Source organism: Saccopteryx bilineata, chromosome 9, assembly GCF_036850765.1.
Source record: "Saccopteryx bilineata isolate mSacBil1 chromosome 9, mSacBil1_pri_phased_curated, whole genome shotgun sequence".
Taxonomy (NCBI): Eukaryota; Metazoa; Chordata; class Mammalia; order Chiroptera; family Emballonuridae; genus Saccopteryx; species Saccopteryx bilineata.
In genome coordinates, this window is record NC_089498.1 from 72,341,447 (window position 1) to 72,362,070 (window position 20,624).

A 20,624-nucleotide genomic window follows, 5' to 3' on the forward strand; every position below is an offset into this window, starting at 1 on the left:
ACTTTGTAACTATGAGCAAGTTTCTCATCTGTTCTTTGCCTGTTTTTCCATCTGTAAAAGGAAAGTAGTGCCCACCCCATAAAGTTGTTGTAAGGATTGAGTCAGTAAGGGGAAAACTCAGTGCCTTAGTATTTAATAAGTATAAATTCTTATCACTATTATTCACCTTGTCAGAGGTTCCCTGAGCTGGAAGCCACTGCAGAACTCAAGATTACTGATGAATTTATAGTTATGTTGACTATTTTTAATGCATCCTAACTACACATCATCTGTGTTAAATTTTTGTTCATGTGTTAAATGTTCAATATTAAATAGCTATAATTTAACTATACATCTGCATATTAGGTTGCATATTTGGCCCCAATGCATCTGGAGAAGTTTGGAGTTGGCAGAAACTACATTAGGCTGGGTATATGAAAATGCACTGCAGTCTCTGCCACTAAGTACGCACATGGCCTTGGGTGAGTCACTTCTCCCAACTGAATACCAGATTTCCTCCCATAACTGAAAGCGTTTGAACTCTGTGATCCCTTCTATTCTAAGAACAAGAGTATCATGAAGCTGACATTCCCTTTGATTCTCTTGAGTTGTGACTACAGATCTATTTGAAGAAACCAACCCATAGGAAATGAGAGAATCCAGACAAGTCTCTCTCATCTTTTTTCAGAACAGCACATAACAAAATGCTAGAATGAAAAGAGATCCATAAAATGCACATAAAAATTACCACACCTGCCATTTTATTAGGAAGTTACAGGGAGAATGTGAATCTAATATATATTAATCAATTATTAAACTACATCTCAGTGAGCCTGGCTGATTTGATCACAGGGTAGGAATAGTTTTTAAGCACTCCCATAAAGGTCCTGCCTCCTCCTGAATTTTGGCCTTGAGGCTATTGCTGACCAAGAACAGACACCAGAAATCTCTTTGAGGGAGACAGGCACTTCCTATAGGAAGAGGAAATTGAAATCATTATGACATGTCCCATGGGATCATTTGAAACCCTTTAAATATATGACTTGGGAAAGAGGACTTTATCCAGACTAGATTTCTAACCTAGAGAGTACCTTCAAAGACAAAGAACAGTGAGGTCATATAGAGAAAGTAAGAAGAGTCTGAAGAGTGAAGGAATCCCCAATAACCTGAGACCACTGAGTCCAGGAGAGTTTGAGAAGCCATATGAGATATAAACAAAGAGAGTTTAGTTATACCTTTATGATACATCTGTGACCTTTTGGGAAGTCAGCTGACTTCTCAAACATTTGTTTAAAAGGCACATAGTCTAAAGCACTACCTGCTAAATACATCAACAGCCCTGATTAACTAGTATAAAGCCAGAAGGCATTGGGCATTTGAGTTTTTCCCACTCAAGCAATTAGAGGCTCTCAGTCACCCCAAGATTCCTCATTACCTAAACATTTATAAATTTACAGTAGCAAATATATACAATACTACCAAATGGAGAAGCTTTGAAACACATCCATGTGGACAATGCTGGAGAATTGTGGGTTTCGCTTTTGTGGAAAGATCAAAATTTTGCCTCTCCCAATCCTTTGAGTCATCAGGAAGAAATCAGAGGAAGCGTGGATGACCTAAACCAAGTTAGTATCCCCCACTGAAATTAAACAAATTCCTTCCACTCGCCCCCAAGCCATCAAGCCCTGGCCAACATCTCTGGTTACAAAGGACAGCGCTGGCTCCCAGTAGGAACAGAGTCACATTAATCCCATTATCACACCTGATACAGTATTGCCCACCACACTAACCTAAAAATATTTTTTCTAGAAACTAATAAAAATTGGTCCTTAAGACAACAGCCTCATGTTAATCTTAATAAGAGCTGAGCTGTTACAAATTAACATACTGTAAAGCAACTGAATTAAAAATTATGTCCATGCATAGTCTTAACCACCAAAACATGCATCTGCTACTCCAAATATTACGCAACTCTGGATTGTAAATCGGTCTTAATTTATAAAAAGCCCACAGACACGGATATAGATTCTCAGTTCTATGGCTGTGGCCACCCTATGCCATCGACCCAGTAGTGGACACAAACGTTAATGTATATAATATTATTTAAGGCCACGAGACCATCGAAGGTGGCATTTTTTCGCTTTCACCTTCTAAGGCTTTTCCCAGAACTGCCCGATGATCGCCCACGCCTTCTTCCACCAAAGGTGGATTCTGCAGACTCTGGATCACGACCATAGCGCCTCTGTCCCCAGCTCAAGGAAAAGCCTGATCCTAGCAAGTGGTCCTCAGTGCATCCAGCAGATCCGCCAGCTACGCAGAGGCCGCGCAGTTTCATCATTAACGCTCCTGAAGGACAATAGCTCATCAAGCCCCACCGAAAGCCCTGGACCCGTCGCGGAGCCTGGGCTGGCGGGGGATGAGGCTGAGCAACTCCTCCTAGAGGTGGTTATGTGGAGAAGGAGCAATCCCTTCTCCCTCCTCCTCCTCCCCCCGCTACTATCCGCGGCCCGGAGAACTGCTGCTTGCCGCCATTGACACGCACAGATAGAACCTAAAGAAAGGCAAAGAGTCCTGCGGGGCACCGGTGCCGAGCGAGCCGAACCTGCGCGCGGGCAGCGGCGCGCAGAGGGCACCGGGCGCCGGGAGCAGGCGGCGCAGCACCAGGTGAGCCCGCCATGGCGATGGCATTATTGTTCGGGGGTCTTTGGGGTCTGGAAAACAAAACCGGCTGCAGGAACAGTGCAGGGGCCGGAGAGAAGCCCCCGCCGCCCAACCCCTGCGGGTGCACCCGGGATAGTCGACCGTCCCCGCAAAAAGAAAAAAGAAAAATTAAGAAATCAAGCTGCCCAACTTGCTTCCTCGTGAAATAAAGGGGGAGTGCTAAAGAAGCTCTAAAATTCCTGCGGCCGGTGAGGAGCAGGGGCATCTTGGGCGAAGAGGGAGGGAGGAGTAGGGATGCGGGTCTAGCGGCGGGCCCCAGGAAAGGCTGGACCCGGAGGGAGCGGAGGGCTCCTAGGGATGCGGAGTTTGGGGCGCAGAAGAGGGAGGAGGGAGGCGCCCAGCGCCGAGGGGGAGTGGTACAGAGGCAGTGGGCTGCGCAGGAGCCGCAGGGCCGCTCGGGGACCTCGCGGGTGCCCGGGTGGGCGCCGGCTGTTCCCGGCTGACAATGAAAGGAGCGCGGAGGCGCCAGGCGGAGGGAAGGGACCGTGGCCCCGGGGGCGAGGACGCGGGGAGCCGAGCGCCGCGGGCGGCCGTGAGCCCGGCGGACGCGGAGGAGGGCTCGGGGCCGGGCACTCCCCTCCGGTTCCCTTTCCGGGGCGCCCGGTGCCGACGCGCGACACGCTTTCCCCGGGAAATGGCGGCCCCTGCGCCACTTGCTTGGGCAGACCTGGGTTTCGGCTTTGCGCGGGAAAAAAATAATAATAATAATAAGGAAAGGGGGTTTAAAAGTAAAGTGGCTGCGACGCAGGAAAGGGCTGCGCCAGGCGCGGTGCGAACAGCGTGCGGGGCGCAGCGGGTGGGACCGACCCTGCCTCCGCGGGCTCCCAGCCCGCTCTCCGGGAGCACCCTAGTTACAGTCTCGCCCGCCTCCTAAATCGCGCCCGTGAGTGTCTTTCCCCGCCTTTCCTCGTGGGGGCGCCCTCCGCTCCTGCCCTCTTTGTTCCACACAACAATGACCAAAAGGGCAATGAGCTCCCAAAGGGCCAAATGCGCCTCTTGCAAGAATTTACAATCGTTGATATGGGCCACCACGGGCTTGACTTAGGGACGTCCACTGCTGGGGTTTATTGGTAACAGCTAACAAAATGGGCGAGAAGAAATAGGCTGAGAAACCAAAACGCTGGCCTATGTGTGTTTGAGCGGGTGCAGCGGCAGGACGCCTCCCAGACCCGACGCTAAAGGCGGTTCCGGTGTTCAGATGCCCTGGTAACTGAGGTTTATCAGTCCAGCGAAAGGCGAAACAGGGCACAGGTCTAAATCCCCAGACCTCAGGAGCTCACTTCCTTTAGGGGCAGTCGAACCACCTCATTTGTGCTTGTGACCAAATGCAATTGTACCTTCACTGGGGTGCACAAGTGATGAGAGAAAAAGAAACATTCTTAAGACCAAAAATGTGTCTTCGTTTATGTTGTTTCTTATCTAGAACCAGTCCCTTTGTGAAATACAAATTAAGCTACACATAACTCTCAATTTTTTCATGTTTAACTAAAAGTTACCTCTTATTTACAAATGACGTTCACAGTGCCATGATTTGGAACCACATTCATGGATTTTTTTTTTAGAAATGCTTTAGCCCAAGATTATCATATAAACAGGTAAAGGCACTGCCTGGAGAAAAATTATTTTGTATCCTGAATTATCTTGAATCCTGTTATTCACACATTTTAAAACCTCTCTTTCCTGTTTCTAAACTTCCTTTAAAAATATGACCAATTCTCCAGTTTTTCCTACCCTGTCACAGATCCTCCTCACCTGGATCCATTTATTGCCATGTTTTAGCCATTATTAATGGTTTCCTCCATTTCAAAACTCTGTAAAAGAATTTATTCCTTGGATCCAGAATGTTTCAAAGATTCTGACCTTACTCCGGGATCATGCTATCTTCTGTCTAGTTCCCAGGAATTCTAAGGCGCCTTTAGTCTGCTCTTTCCCAGTGGGTGGGACACCCTGCTAGCTATTGTCTGAGACAGCCAGGTCTGTTTTCACTGCCTCCTGCCTGCAAAGCAGGAGGGAATTTTGTCTTAGGCAACTTTAAATGAAAGCTATTTGTAACTTTCTCTGGGGAGGAATTTTTTGATGCAAAAATCCAACCAACTTTCTTAAGAATGTTTTTCATTCTAAGGTTTCAGAACCCCCCGCGATAGGCAAAAATCCGCGAAGTAAGAACCTTATATTTATTTTATTATTTATATATATTTTAAGGCTTTATAAACCCTCCCTACACTCTTATAAACACTTTCTATGCTCTTAAACACTTTCTACACTCTTAAACCTATGTAATTTTAACAACATAATAAACTCTATATGGGTACTCACCAGTGAAGATATTGTATACCGTAAAATCCCGCGATATAGTGAAAAATCCGCAATACAAAATTAGATACTGTAACCTCAAAGTTCGATGCAGTCTTGGTAAGTGCTTTTTGAAATGTGTGTATTTCACAGGGATGAGCAAAAACTCATGGTTAGAGATAATTCAACAACCAAACATCAATTATTAAACATCTCTGAATGAGGGAAGATATGCAAATATGAAGTAATCATGGCCCTGCTCTTAGAGAGCTTTCAACTCCAAACCTAGGACATAAAATATACATGCAAGTAAAACAAGGTAAAAAGTTATTAATATTAGCAAACTAGTGGGAGAATGAGTACTTTCATATACTGCTGACACATGTGTAATTTGATATAGCTAATTTGGAGGGCAGTTTGGCACTAGAAAATTAATTATGTTCTCATTCTGTGGCCTGGCAATTCCATTTCTTGGTATGCATCCTGGAGAAGCAGGCATACATGTGTACAGATTATGTAATTCCCTTTCATTGAGGAGTTTTGGTAGTTCTGAAATTGAAATGGCCATCAATAGGGAAGGCTAAGTAAACTGGTACATCTATCTCCTGGAAAATTAGGTAGTAGCTAAAACGAATGAATTAAGTCTGTCTATACTGAGACAGAAAGGTCATCAAGACACAAAGTATTAATGAAAAAAGCACTTTGCAGAATGATGTATACTGTATGGTACCATTTTAAAAACAATAAAACTATGCATTTCTATAAGTAAAAATGCATACATAAACGGATAGGGAGTGTGTAGAACAGGGAGGGATCCCCAAACTTTTTACACAGGGGGCCAGTTCACTGTCCCTCAGACCGTTGGAGGGCCAGACTATAAAAAAAACTATGAACAAATCCCTATGCACACTGCACATATCTTATTTTAAAGTAAAAAAAACAAAACGGGAACAAATACAATATTTAAAATAAAGAACAAGTAAATTTAAATCAACAAACTGACCAATATTTCAATGGGAACTATGCTCCTCTCACTGACCACCAATGAAAGAGGTGCCTCTTCTGGAAGTGCGGTGGGGGCCGGATAAATGGCCTCAGGGGGCCGCATGCGTAGTTTGGGGACCCCTGGTGTAGAACAAGACACCCACTAAGAGACAAGAATTGGAAGAATTGTTAAGTAGACATTTAGTCATCATTCATATCCATTCATAACCATGGTTATATTTAAAATCTGCATTTAGAAGTTGATTGGGTAACAAAATACAATTTACATTTTAAAAGTGACTGATAATGTGTAATGAAAGTCACAAAATGCTACAATTTTTAAAGGGAGAAGAATTCTAGGCTGCAAGGGAGGACTTGCTCTAGACTTCATAGAGAATGCAGTGGGGTTTGGAGGGAGAAGGGGAAAGGGCATAAGGCAGGTAAAGGGAAGTCTGATTCGCACTCAGAGCTCTATCTGAGAGCTCTGTCGCACTCAGAGCTCCTCCTCTGTCTTCAACAGGTTTATGTAAATTGCCTTGCAAAGCTGATTTCTGCCCTGCCCTGCCAAGGTTCTCAATGAGGTGTGAACTAAATGCACAGTTCACAGGTCCCTTCATTGCTATGATTCTATGAATGTCTTAAACTAGATTTAGAAGAAAAAAATAAAGTGAGCCAGTTGATATTGAACTATATATAACAATGATATTGGAAGGTGTTGAGTTTTAAAAGAAATGCAGTGAAAACTTGCGCATGGGGATTTTTTTTCTCCTGGATGCACACTGGGATGTATATTGGAAATTAGGCTGGAGAGAAAGATAAATGTTGGGAAGATAATTCATTTTTCTAAAGAAAAACAAAAACAAAAAAATTCTCAAAAGGAACCCAGAACTGTTTTTGAAACAAATATTTAAGGCTGGTTTTATTTATTCATTCACTTGCTTAAGGAATATTTATCACTCTCCTAGGAGCCATGGGAGAGTGAAACCTGCAACAGAGTATAAAAAAAAAACAAAAAAAAAAACAGCCCCAGACCTAGCAAAAGTAAGGGTGCTGGTTCTAGGTCTGATCTCACACACGTGTGTGGCCATTGGCAAGTCGTTGAATGACTGCCCTCCCACACCATGCCTTCTATTATGGCTAAATTAGGAGGGAACTACCCCATTGATACTCCCTTTCAACACTGGCTTATGATTTTGTGAAATCCTATGATTCTAACATTGTGATGATTGGGAATTCTCAGGCAGATGGAATTTAAGGAATATAGGATTAGATGAGGAAGGGCCCAAAAATGCCCGGCCTTGGGAAAAACCAAAGTATTCGCTGTCATCAAGGTTCTCAGTAGATTATGTGTCTCTTAGAGTTATTCTAGGGTCAATACTTCATTTCACTCCTTTACACCAGTTCCTAAGATCACTGATGTAGAAAGATGTTGCTGAGTTGTAAGTCTCATGTTATCATCCACACAACGTCAAGCACTATGTGTCATCACTGTACCGTCCACCCTTGAACAACACTGGTTTGAACTGCGAGCATCCACTTATACACAGATTTTTTTCAATAAATACTGTAAATGTATTTTCTCTTCTGTTGACATAAGAACATCCAAAACTGTAGAGAATTTTTATAAGAGTTTATTTGAGCCAAACAGAGGACATGCCTGGAAGCAAGACCTCACAGACTAAGAAAATGCTCTGGTTGCACTTCCTGACTGTTTTCTTAGTAACATTTTCTTTTCTCTAGCTTACTTTATTGTAACAATATAGTATGTACTATTTATGACATACAAAACGTGTTAATTGACTGTTGAATGTTATCAGTAAGGCTTTGGTCAACAGTAGGCTAATAGTAATTAAGTTTTGGGGGAATAAAAGTTGTATGTAGTTCTCGACAGTGCTGGGAGGTGAGTATCCCTAACCCTGGATTCAAGGGTCAACTGTAGTGGCTTTTGAAATGGAGGAGCAATTTTAAAATTTCATAAAAATAATTCTCTAAAACTTTCTTTTGTGGAAATAATTTATAATAGTCAATGTTTATTAAATGCCTGCTACCTGCCAGGTACTGTTCCAAGCACTTTATATATATTAACCTATTTAATTCTTATTAAATGTATTAAATAAGGAACTTTTTAATTAATACCTAGTCCTATAGGTAGATACTTTTATACCCATTTTACAGAAGAGAGGTTAAGAACATGCCCAAGATCACCCACCACACAACGGGGCAGTAAAGTTAGGACTTCAGCCACGGCCACCTTACTTCTCGGCCCTATATCCTTACACCCATGTGGTGAGAACAAGAAGCTACTAACATTCTAGTGACTCTGATTACATCTATTTTAATATTACACAAACTTTTATTTTAAAATTCCTTATTCGCATCACTATTTTGCCTGACTATGTCAAGTGCAAGATAAAGAGCATCAGATTGAGCCACATAAAGCTGTACTTTAAACTATCCTGTCACAAAGTATTAAATAAGATAAATTTGTTGGTTTCTCTGAAGCTTTTAATGTTCATTTATCCATCTCACCATCCATCATACTTTGCCCGATTTATTTGACTGACATTGCCAATTTGGACTTGGAATAGAGTAAGTAATTCAAGTCAGAATTCTCATACTCTGACAGAAATGTGTGTGCAAACATGGGTAGGACCACCGGGGTCAGTGCAGGGAAGCTTGCTTCAGCTGATTCTGTGATGTCAGAAGTAACTACAGCGATCATATTGTTTATTTCAAAATCACAACATATGGGTCTGACCAAAGATTTGAGGGTTGTCTCTATATAAGAGGCAGTCCTGATGATATAGTTTAGATGCCTAAAGTTGGGATGTTTCCATGACTACAGGACAAGATTATAACAAAATAAAGTCAAACTTACCCTGGAAAACCCAGGCCCTGTGTCTACTGGCCTGGCGCTGCCTATGGTATATACACAGAATTATGGAACTTAGATTTTGTATTGCCTTCGCTGTTCCATTAAAATTAAACAATGGTGGTAGACTACAAAAAGGTTAAAATATACAATATAAACTTTTAGATCAGATGATAATTAACCGGGTTCCCCACCAGAGTGCTAAACTTACAAATTGATCAGCTTAAGTCTTGTCCCCTTGCTCCTAAAGTGGATTTTTCCTCAGCTGTTCTAGAGTAAACAAGGTAGATTCTTGTCTTTGAGTAAAGAAGAGGCAGTCCCATCAACAAAATAAAGCAGAGTTTTTAGGCCCAGTTTTTCTTTTCTATGGTTATCATAGGTGATGAAATATGACTTCAAAGGAGAGTTCACCTGGGCCCTGGCCGGTTGGCTCGGTGGTAGAGCGTCGGCCTGGCATGCAGAAGTCCCGGTTCGATTCCCGGCCAGGGCACACAGGGGAAGCGCCCATCTGCTTCTCCACCCCTCCCCCTCTCCTTCCTCTCTCTCTCTCTCTCTTCCCCTCCCGCAGCCAAGGCTCCATTGGAGCAAGTATGGCCCGGGCGCTGGGGATGGCTCCTTGGCCTCTGCCCCAGGCGCTAGAGTGGCTCTGGTCGCGACATAGCGACGCCCTGGAGGGGCAGAGCGTCGCCCCCTGGTGGGCGTGCCGGGTGGACCCCCGGTCGGGCGCATGCGGGAGTCTGTCTGGCTGTCTCCCCGTTTCCAGCTTCAGAAAAATGGGGGAAAAAAAAAAAAAAGGATAGTTCACCTGGATGTGACTTAATTCTACCCAGTTGTTCCACCTCTATGAATGTAAGTGACAGCAGGTGGGGGGGTGACATTTTGATCATCTCTGTAGGAAAGCATCATCTCACAGGTTGGAAAGGCCCTCAGCGGTCAGCTGATGCAGTGGTTCAGGCGAGCGCACAGAGCTCCGGATTCCTCAGAGCCCCTGGCAGGAAAGGTAGGGACCGAGCCAGGAGGTTCCAGACACCTCCCTATTCCAACCAGCACTGCTCCTCTTCCTTCCATCTGTTTTATACAGTGCGTCCGTAAAGTCATGGTGCACTTTTGACCGGTCACAGGAAAGCAACAAAAGACGATAGAAATGTGAAATCTGCACCAAATAAAAGGAAAACCCTCCCAGTTTCTGTAGGATGATGTGGCAGCATGTGCGCATGTGCAGATGATGACGTAACACCGTGTATACAGCGGAGCAGCCCACGGCCATGCCAGTCGAGATGTGGACGGTACAGAGGAAAGTTCAGTGTGTTCTGTGGCTCGCTAAATTCGAATCCGTGACCAAAGTGCAACGTGAATATCGGCGCGTTTATAACAAAGCGCCACCACATAGGACTAACATTACTTGGTGGGATAAGCAGTTGAAGGAAACCGGCAGTTTGGTGGAGAAACCCCGTTCTGGTAGGCCATCAGTCAGTGACGAGTCTGTAGAGGCTATACGGGATAGCTACCTAAGGAGCCCTAAGAAATCTGTGCGTGAGCCCACATCGAACTCACTGAATAGGTATGAAACTGGGAGAGTTTTCCTTTTATTTGGTGCAGATTTCACATTTCTATCGTCTTTTGTTGCTTTCTTGTGACCGGTCAAAAGTGCACCATGACTTTACGGACACACTGTATATTAGAGCTCCTGAAAGGTTTTGTTTGAACAAAGGGAAGGTCTGTAAAGTCAGCTGATTTGCTGGTCAGTGCAGAGCTGGACCCCTCGCCTCACCCATATATATACTCCGGTCCACAGCATCTTCCCTTCTGCCACCATGATGCCCTTGACGTCTAGCCAGTTCCACAGCAAAGAAAACCGGGTAGGTTTCTTTGGAGAAAGGGGCAGGTGCCTCTGCTTAGAGCACAGTGTGTTCTAGCTATGAGAGCCCACACTGGGCCCCCACAGTACTCAGTTGCCCAGTAGTCATGGGTGTCTGTGGACTGCATCCCACCTGCTCCCTGGTCTGGTACACTCACTCCCACCCCTGAAGGGAGCTCCTGTATCCCTTCACTTCCACCTGAAAAGCTCCGCTTGGCTCAACAAAGCCAGTCCTTAGCTCAGAGAAGCAAGACAGACCACTATTTATAACAATGAACCTCACTACTCACAGGAAACTTAGATTTTGAGAAAACAGTATACCTTGCTCACGGTTCCTATTTGCCAATTCCCAAAAAGAAAAGACACAACAGACCAGGCTGAACCTAGTAAAGGGTTTTGTTTTTATTTTGTTTTCCATGAATACATAGATTCTGGAAGGCAAATCAGTGTATTTTCTCCCAGGATGCACTACTATAACTCAGATTCAAGGAGAACTAAAGTTATTTTTATTCATTCATTTATATTCATTTCTTATCCAACTAGTACCACAGGTGGCCAAATATTTTTATATTAGAAAATACTGTAAGGCTCATAAAAAGGAAAACAATGTATATCAACACAACTTTTACTTTTCTGAAAAAAAAAACAACCAACCAACACTTTAGCTCAGGTTCAAGAAGACAGACATGTGAAAAGTCATTGCATAACACAGTAGCCGCAAACAGCCTGAATCCACCCCACGTCATGTGTTCCCAGCCTGTGCCCTCTGCCCTCTACAATTCCTGTCCCCTCTAAAGGCCCAAGACAGCCACACATTCTCTGCCTCTGTATTTGAACGAACATGCTGGCAGTTGAGCTTCCTGCTAGGTTATTCCAGGACATGACTTGAAATACTTTTTAAAAAGGGAATGATTTGTAATCCAATGGTATAATTTAAATAAATTGGGTTAATGCTTGGTTCTAATGTTCATGGATGGTTAATTTGGTTAATTTGATCTGTGTGTCATTTTGATGAAATTGCATTTGATAGAGCTCTTTACATTATAAATTGTTAATGTGCTTTAACAGATATGACGATAAAATTATTGACTATTCTCATTCACTTAAAGGTGGCCTTGGAAGAAAATGGTTTGGAAAGTATTACTTGTGCAGTAATGATTTGCCCTTGGAGTTCATAAATGGAAGTGTAATAGAGCAAGTGATTTAGCTAGAATTACTGAAAATGGTTTTTACAGCTTACAAAATAACACTAACAAACTATTATTATTTTAATACAGCATTTGGGTAACACACCAAAATATATAAGAATTCTGTTAGTTGTGAGGCTAAGACATTTTTCATACCCTTTAAAAATATATTTCTACATATAGCTAATATATTTATATTGAATTCCCTTATGCCCTACCTAGTTTTATTTTATCTCATTTTATTCTCCCAAAGGATAATTTTCATCTCACAGAGTAAAGATACTTCGTTGCAGTATCTATTTCACTTTTTCATAAGTATTTGCAGTATAAAATATTCTGAAGCACAATGCTATACAGATTAGGGAAATATCATGGGGACTAAAAGTGAATAAATTGAATAAATTCAACAATTTTAAAACAGTACATGAATCCATTAGGGGATAACACTACGAATTTCATGTTTATATACATTTCAGAAAGCAATAAAGTTCTTTCTAAATTCATTACATTAAAAAGCTGTAAGACCTGTTATTTCTAGATTTAAGATAATGTGTATATGAAAGCCTTTTGATCTGTATACTTCTGAAGAGAATGATCTCAAAGAGAACTTTAAAATAAGCCGTCTTGTAATTGCAGAGCCTTCGTCAAGGTGGACCATCAGCCCAACTAAACCTCCCAACCCTCGCCTATGACACGCTGGCCTAGAGTCCTGGCGCCCAGTCTCAAATGACTGCTCTTTTCCTTTTTCTTTTTTTAAAGCCACTTTGCAGAAGCTTGTCATTTAAATCAAGATTGCTAGCAGCTTCTAATAAAGCATCTTGCTGATTGGCTAGAGTTTATCAAGTTTCTCATCAGTTAACATATAATAAAATTTTCAAGAAGTTGTTTGAGGGCATAAGAAATGGTTTACTCTTTATCAGCTCTTTATGCTTGAGAAAGAATTTATTTAAATTAAAAGAAAATATTGGTCTAAAAAACAGACTCCTTTGTCTTTGCATGCTGTTTCCCACCAACAGCGATTCATTTAATCAAGACAAATGCTGAAGATTTTTCCTTTTCTTTCACTCCTCCCTTCTGAGATTACAGTATAATTTTAAATATTGTTTATAAGAATACCATACGCTATAATAATACAAACCCAGAGACACTGAATTTTATTCTATTATATTAATGAGTCTTACACTATGTCTTGATACAAAGTTTTATATTTAATTATCTCAAGACCAATTAGTTTCCAATGACTCACCTGGTAATGAAAGTGATCTAAATTTTTTAATATGACATTATTACTCAATTATAAAACAGTTGAGCTTTTTCTCTTTGCCAGCATACTCATTTCTAGGCTAATTCCCAAATGATGTTTGTTAAGATGTTAAATTAAAATGACGCTTTCAGTTTCCAGTTCAAAATGATGGATGGAACACGTGTGCTTTCCATCTCCAGAACATCCCAAAATAATGGTAAAGAAGCACAAAGAAAATAAATACTTAAAAGGGGGCAGAGGCTGGCGTTGGTCATCTGCAGATGGGAGATTTCAGCAAACCTCTGAGAGACTGAGAGTACACGGAACCGTGAGATGCTATCACAGGGAAGCCACAACCAAGAATAAAAGCCAGAGGAGCTACACTGAGGAAGGGCAGGGTGGAAATGGGGTCACTGAAGGTCTGTCTGTCTCCAGAATAGCTAGCTGAATTGGCCTCTCTCTCTCCCCCCGATAGACTTGCTTTGACAATCTGGCATATTTGGCATTTATGCCCCAAACTAACAGTCTGAGGTCTAAAGAAATCAAACAACTCCAGAGCAGGTGCAGAATTTCTAGGATGGATAAGGCTTGACTAAGTAAAGCTCTCTCATTCTGGTGTTTGGGCTCTCCGTTCCTAACGGGGCACTCTAAGGGGAGGCCTGCTCATCAGCATGCCTTCCGTAAGCCCCAGAGGTCCCAGATGGGAACCATGCCTTCCAAACAACAGGAGAGGAAAGCTTCTCTCTCTGCTTGTCATAATCAACTTTGACTTTCATTCTTAACTATGAATGCATGACCAAACGTCACCAGACATTTAAGGAAAGCCAACATGAAAGAAAAAGATGAGAATAAATACATAGGGTGGTGGTACAGTGGATAGAGCCTCAACCTGGGACACTGAGGTCCCGGTTCGAAACCCCAAGGTCACCAGCTTGATTGCAGGTTCATCCAGCTTGAGTGCAGGGTCACTGGCTTGAGCATGGGATCATCAACATATGATCCCAAGGTCACCGGCTCTGCTGGAGCTCCCTGGTCAAGGCATGTATGAGAAGCAATCAGTGAACAACTAAAGTGCCACAACTACAAGTTGATGCTTCTCATCTCTCCCTTCCTGTCTCTCTCTCTCAAAAAAAATGCATAGGCCAACTGACTGGGTAAAATAGTTTATAGAGACCAGAGGGTAACATACATATAACTAGTTTCACAGAGAGTGGAAGATATGGAGTATTCATAAAAGAACAGGATGCTTTGAAAATTAATAAATAAATGACTACTAAACTTAGATATTAAAAGGACTGAAAAAAAAATAGAAAAGCATGAGATTTGGAGGAACAATCCAGAACATCCGCCACCTGGTTTACAGGCATCCCAGTAAGAGGCCAGGAGAGGGAGAAGTGTGAAAAATGAAGGAACACAATCAAATACAAAAACAGAAAATCCCCGTGTTAAAAAAGAAATGAATCTTTAGATTAAACAGGGCTATTACCAAGTGCTGAGCAGGATGAACATGATAGGGGTATGGGGAGGACCCACACCTAGACATGCCCTTGTGAAATTATAGAACGTTAAGAGAAACTGAAAGCTTGGTTGGGTAAGGGCACCACACTTCTCTGTAGTGCAGGATAGATACTAATAATAGGTCAATGGCTTCAAAATATTGAAGTAATATGATTTTGATGCTAAAGATTATATTCCACCAAACTATAATCTAAACATTGTTCAATAAAGACGGTTCTCTTTTGTGAGAAAACAAACTTTACTGCTCTGGACTATCTCATGAAGTGGATACCAAGAAAACAACAGAAAAAGCCAAGAAAGTAGAAGTCGATGGGATCAGGGAAAACAGATCCAGGATGACCACAGGGTAACACACCATTCCACCCGGTAGCCGGAGGTCAGAGGGCTTCCGGGTAAATGTCTGGGAACAAAGTGGCCCCTGCAAAAACAATGAGATTGGGAAGCTGTGTGGTGATATCTGCGATATGGTAAAGGCACATTTCTCTTTTGTCAACCAGAACAAAGAAAAATACATTTGATCCTCATTATTCGTGGATTCCATATTTGCAAATTCACCTACTTGCTAAAATTTATTTGTGACCCCCAATCAATATGTTACCCGTGGTACTTCTGTCATTCAAGGACAGGCACAGAGCAGCAAAGACCTGGAGCCATCCATTGCGCACCTTCCCAGCTGAGGTCGAACCAGGCCCCTCTGCCTTCTTGTTTCTCTTTCACACTGTAAACAGGTCCTTTTCGTGGCTTATCTAATGACATGTTTTTCATATTTGTGTGCTTTCTGTTGGTGATGTCCCTGTTTAAAATGGCCCGAGTCTAGTACTGAGGTGCTGTCTAGTGTCCTAAGCACAGAAGGTTATCATGTGCCTCCTGGAGAAAAAAACGTGTGTTCGAGAAGGTTTACTCAGGCATAAGTTATAGTGCTATTTACCATGAGTTGAATGTTATGAATCAATAATACACATTAAGTAAGGTGTCTTTAAATAGAAATACACATAAAACAAGTTTATGCATTAGTTCGTTGATGAAAGAATTGTGACCAGAGGCTCCTGGCAACCTAACCCTGTTTCTCTTAGGAGCAGTAGTTCACTATTCACTAACCCAGTGTTTCTGGCTAATTTGTTAACTAGAACTACAGTAGTCCCCACTTATCAACAGAAGAAACATTTTAAGGCCCAGTGGATGCCTGATAACCGTATATAGTACCGAACTCTATACATACAATAAGTCTCACGTAAGATTGTCATAAAGTTCTTGGAAACTACCACTTTAAGGGCAATGACATAAAATCAAACCAATTTCATTATAGGCTTCTCAATACAAACAAGAGTTAAGTTCCTATGGCATCCCTCTGGTGACAAAAACATCACCAAACTTCTAAATAAAGACCCAAGACACTTCTAATATGAAACATTGAAGTAAATGTGAGTTCTACAGACATTTAAGAAAACAAGGAAGGTAATTTTCCCACCAGTTCAGGGTCGCATGTGGTGGGGTCTCTCCCATCAGCTCAGGGGCACAAGGCAGGCACCCTCTGTCACAGGTTTGTCACACCCGTACTCACTCAAACTGGGACAACCTAGACATGCCAATTGCACATCTTTGACATGTGGGAAGAAACCAGAGTCTCCTGAGAAAATCCACACAGAAATGGGGAGAATTTGCAAACTCTACACAAACAGTGGCCTGGGGCCAGGAATTGATTTTGTTTTTCTCATCAGCGGTAACAATGATACAACGTTGAATGAAATGGCATTATTCAGGGACCTGCTGTACTATCTTTTTTCCCTATACATTAATACCTTTGCTGAAGACTTGGTGTAAGCTCAATGCTTTCTGACACAACATGTTGCCGTTGGTCAGGACATGTTTTCTGTTCACATCTTCCACCCACAAATTTAATACCTTTTCTATGGAAAAGATATTAAACTAACTAAGCAGTTATGACACACTGTGGCCATAACTTTTGTAGTCTGAGGTATGACAGCAAAACTGGCACAAATTTCTTTTTCCTTCACAATTTCACTGATAAACGATTCATTCTTGCCATAGATGTTAGCTGCCTTGGTATACAATTTTTTTTCTCTCTGTAAGTTGAGAATTTTTACCTTTTCACTTAAAGGAAGCACTTTACAGCTTCTCTTTGGCATATCCCAATTGCCAGCATCTCTGCCCTTGCACTTTAGGGCCATTACTAAGTAAAATAAGAGATACTTAGCCACAAGCACTGTGACCCTGTGACAGTGGATCTGACAACCAAGATGGTGGCTGCTACATAACTAGCAGGTGAGCAGTTGTATATACACCTGGGACACTGGACAAAGGGATGGTTCCCAGGCAGAAAGGCAAGAAATGGCAGATTTCATCACACTACTAAGAATAGCACACAATTTAAAACCTATAAATTGTTTATTTCTGAAAATTTCCATTTAATATTTTCAGACAGAGGTTGACCACAAGCAACAAAATGTAGAAAGTAAGGGGGGGGTGCCCACTGTATTACACATAATGTAAATCAACTATTATAATTAGTAACTTGGAAGTGGGGTGTTATACAAGAAAGACATGAAGCCAAGTAAAATGTGGAATGATTTTGAACAATATGTTTTCAGAACAAAGAGAGTCTACTTCTTGATGCTAAGACAGAAGGGTCTGCATGTTGGACCACAGAGGAGGAAATGTGAGGCTAGCACCCCACACAGTCCTGAAGGGTACAGTATTTGCAAAGTCCTAATCATATAAATGCTGCTTGTGGGCATTTAATTTCCAACATAACCCTAGAGACAATAATGAAGATTTCATTGTGATTACAGAACAAAATATAAATGTTATAAATTGGGACAATTGAAAGTATATAGATGACAGAGGTAGAAATAAGGAGGTAGAACAGAGAGGAGTGGGCCAGGAAAAGATTAGGGCACACATCTGCATTTTATGTAACAGTGACGAGTTTAATACCTAGCCCTGGCCGGTGCTCAGTGGATAAAGTGTCGACCTAGCATACCAGAGGTCAGGTTTGACTCCTGATTGAGGCACATGTGAGAAGAAATCAATGATTGCACAACTAAATGAAACAACTAAGTTTCTCTCTCAAATCAATGGAAAAAAATTTTAAGAGATAATACCTAAGGTTGGTGGAGTCAGAAATAGAGATTAAAGCGTATTATTTAACATTTCCAAGGTAATCAGTGAATAAAAATATACTGTCAACAATTGGAAAAGGGAGGAAAAAAGTGAATTAAGTTCTCATCCTTAGCATTGATACTCTAAAAATAAAAATAAATGAGGAAGAAGAGGTATAAACATTAGAGTTTTGGAGGTAAATACCAGAACTAAAATTAAAAATTGTTACATGATAGGCCTTGGCCGATTGCCTCAGCAGTAGAGCCTCAGCCTGGCAAGTGGAAGTCCCGAGTTCAGTTCCCAGTCAGGACACACAGGAGAAGCAGCCATCTACTTCTCCAACCCTCTCCCTTCTCTGTCTCTCTGTCTCGCTCTCTCTCTTCTTCTCCCACAGCCATGGCTCAAATGGTTTGAGCAAGTTGGCCCTGGCTGCTGAAGATGACTTCATGGCCTCGCCTCAGATACTAAAATAGCTCCGTTGCCTGAGCAACAGAGCAGTGGCTCCAGATGGGCAGAGCATCACCCATAGGGGGCTTGCTGGGTGGATCCCGGTTGGGGACATGTGAGAGCCTATCTGTCTGCCTCCGTGCCTCTCACTTAATTTTTTTTAAAAATTGTTACATGAAATGGCCTCTAGAAATTACATTGGGGGTAGAAAGAGTGAAGTGAGAGACTGTTGCTTTACATTTTATGCATTTCTTTACCTTTTTTATTCACTTTGCTATATGCAAGTATTACTTAGTCTTAAAGATAAAATAAACTCGAAAATTTAAATAACTTTTTAACTTTTTTGTTTTTCTTGCTTCACAGTGAGTTTAAGCAAGTAGTAATTACTTGTTTTAGCTTGGTGGTGGGCACTAACAAAGAAGTTTCCAACTTTCTCAGTCCACAGAGAATTAAGTTTCTTGGGCATTTTTTCTGAAGTTCCCAGGCCAGAAGAAATGCCTATTAGTTCTGTTTAGTAAGTGGTTAGGTCCAAACAACTTAATAACCGTGTATGTCCTAACAATTTAGTAGTTGTTTAAAATAATATTAACACATGAATTAGAGGAAAGAAGAATATTTATACCCCATTTTTTGTGACAGAAAGAGGGACAGATAGGGACAGACAGGAAGGGAGGGAGTTGAGTAGCATCAGTTCTTCATTGCAGCACCTTAGTTGTTCATTGATTGCTTTCTCATATGTGCCTTGACCTGGGGACTACAGAAGAGCGAGTGACCTCGTGCTCAAGCCAGTGACCTTTGGGCTCAAGCCAGCGACCATGGGGTCATGTCTATGATCCCACACTCAAGCCAGCAACCCCACGCTCAAGCCAGTGACCTCGGGGTTTTGAACCTGGATCTTCTGTGTCCAGTCTGATGCTCTATCCACTGTGCCACTGCCTGGTCAGGTTTAAATACCCCATTCTTAAATAACCACAATGAATTACAAATTGGATGTGTGCACCTGTGGAAGAGTGCACAATTTATCAAACCTGAAGGATCGGATTGGACACTGCCACTCATTTTCTGTTCCACATTGATTTACACCCGGCCCTTGCTTCTAATCAGAGCAACAGCCAAAAACTCAGCTTTGCAAAGGTATGGCATCATCAAAACGTAGATAGTGCAAACTACCATGAACCACTGTAGAACCACTATAAGCTGGTAGTTATGAGGTCCAACAGAGGTCGAGTATCACTGTATTCTCTTTGAAAGCTTTAACACTCACTGATGTGTCCCAGGGTGCCTTGACACACAGTTTGGGAACCATGTCTCATATATTTGAAATTGTATTATAGTCTGTCATAAAACGTTATTGGAAAACATCTGAGGACAAGAGCTAGATATCTAATGTAGTTTCTTGTTCAATAATAAATGCTTCATAAATATTTTTATTGAATGGATGATGTCATAGATTGCAAGATGCATACTGATTTCTAGAGATAGTAAAAAAATTTTTTTAAAGCATTGTAAAATGAAATGAAATACAGTAGTTATTTGAATAGGCTAATGTGAGTTTATTGCCCATGTCTGAGTCAGTGCTGCAACTTACTGTTTACCCTTCTGATATATCATTGGTGTGTCTATGGTCTTAAAACACAATCATAGAAATAAATCGTAAAACAGGGGAGTTGGAATACGCTTTCTCTCCCAGCACACACAAAACCAGTCTTTTCTTCCAACTGCAATCCTCCTGGAGGTGAAAAGGGAGGAGCAATCATTACTGCCTTCTCCCCCCTTTTCCTTAAATTTTGAGTTTTAAGGAAACTTGTCTGTCCCCTATTGTTAATATGCTTAACATCTCTCATTCGCTTTGAAAGTAATTACGAGACTTTATACCTTGGTATTCTTGGTCTCTCAGATATGAAAGGACAGGTTGTATTTTTCTGGTCGTGTTCCCAATTCCTCTAAAAATCTCAGAGCCACCTGGAGAATGGAGCCACTCGAGCATCGCCACATGGCCTCCAGGGGGCGCTCACATAGTGCCTGTAACCAATCAAAGATCCTACACTTCCAACATGCAAACAAACATAATCAACTCAAGTCCTTAAGCTATACCTAATTAGAGTAAATTTTTGTTTTAGAGCAGAAAGCTAATAAATTTAAACATCTAAATATTAACATTTCGATGGAAAGAAATGTCTGATGCCAAGAAATTTCACATTGCAATAGTTCTTTTCTCTTTAGATAAGGGGCCCTACAGATTCAAATCCACAGGAAGGAGATAAAAACCATTCAAGTTTTTATCACCTGACTTCCCAAGAATGGAGAGAGTCAGGGGAAAGGGTGGCCTGGAAAAGAAGGAAGTCGGGGATTACAACTCCAGGCAGAGTCCAGCTCAGGCTGGAGGGCAGGAGTGGTCTGTCA

General features: G+C 41.8%; 1 protein-coding gene across 1 annotated transcript in view; it reads left to right on the forward strand.

The window, feature by feature from the left end:
- The first annotated feature begins 2,330 nt into the window (after window positions 1-2,330).
- MACROH2A2 (macroH2A.2 histone) overlaps window positions 2,331-20,624 on the forward strand; it is a 53,784-nt gene continuing 35,490 nt past the window's right edge. Inside the window, exon 1 of the mRNA XM_066243516.1 lies at window positions 2,331-2,643. The gene's annotated coding sequence lies outside the window, so the exon portion shown is untranslated. The remainder of the gene's footprint in view (window positions 2,644-20,624) is intronic.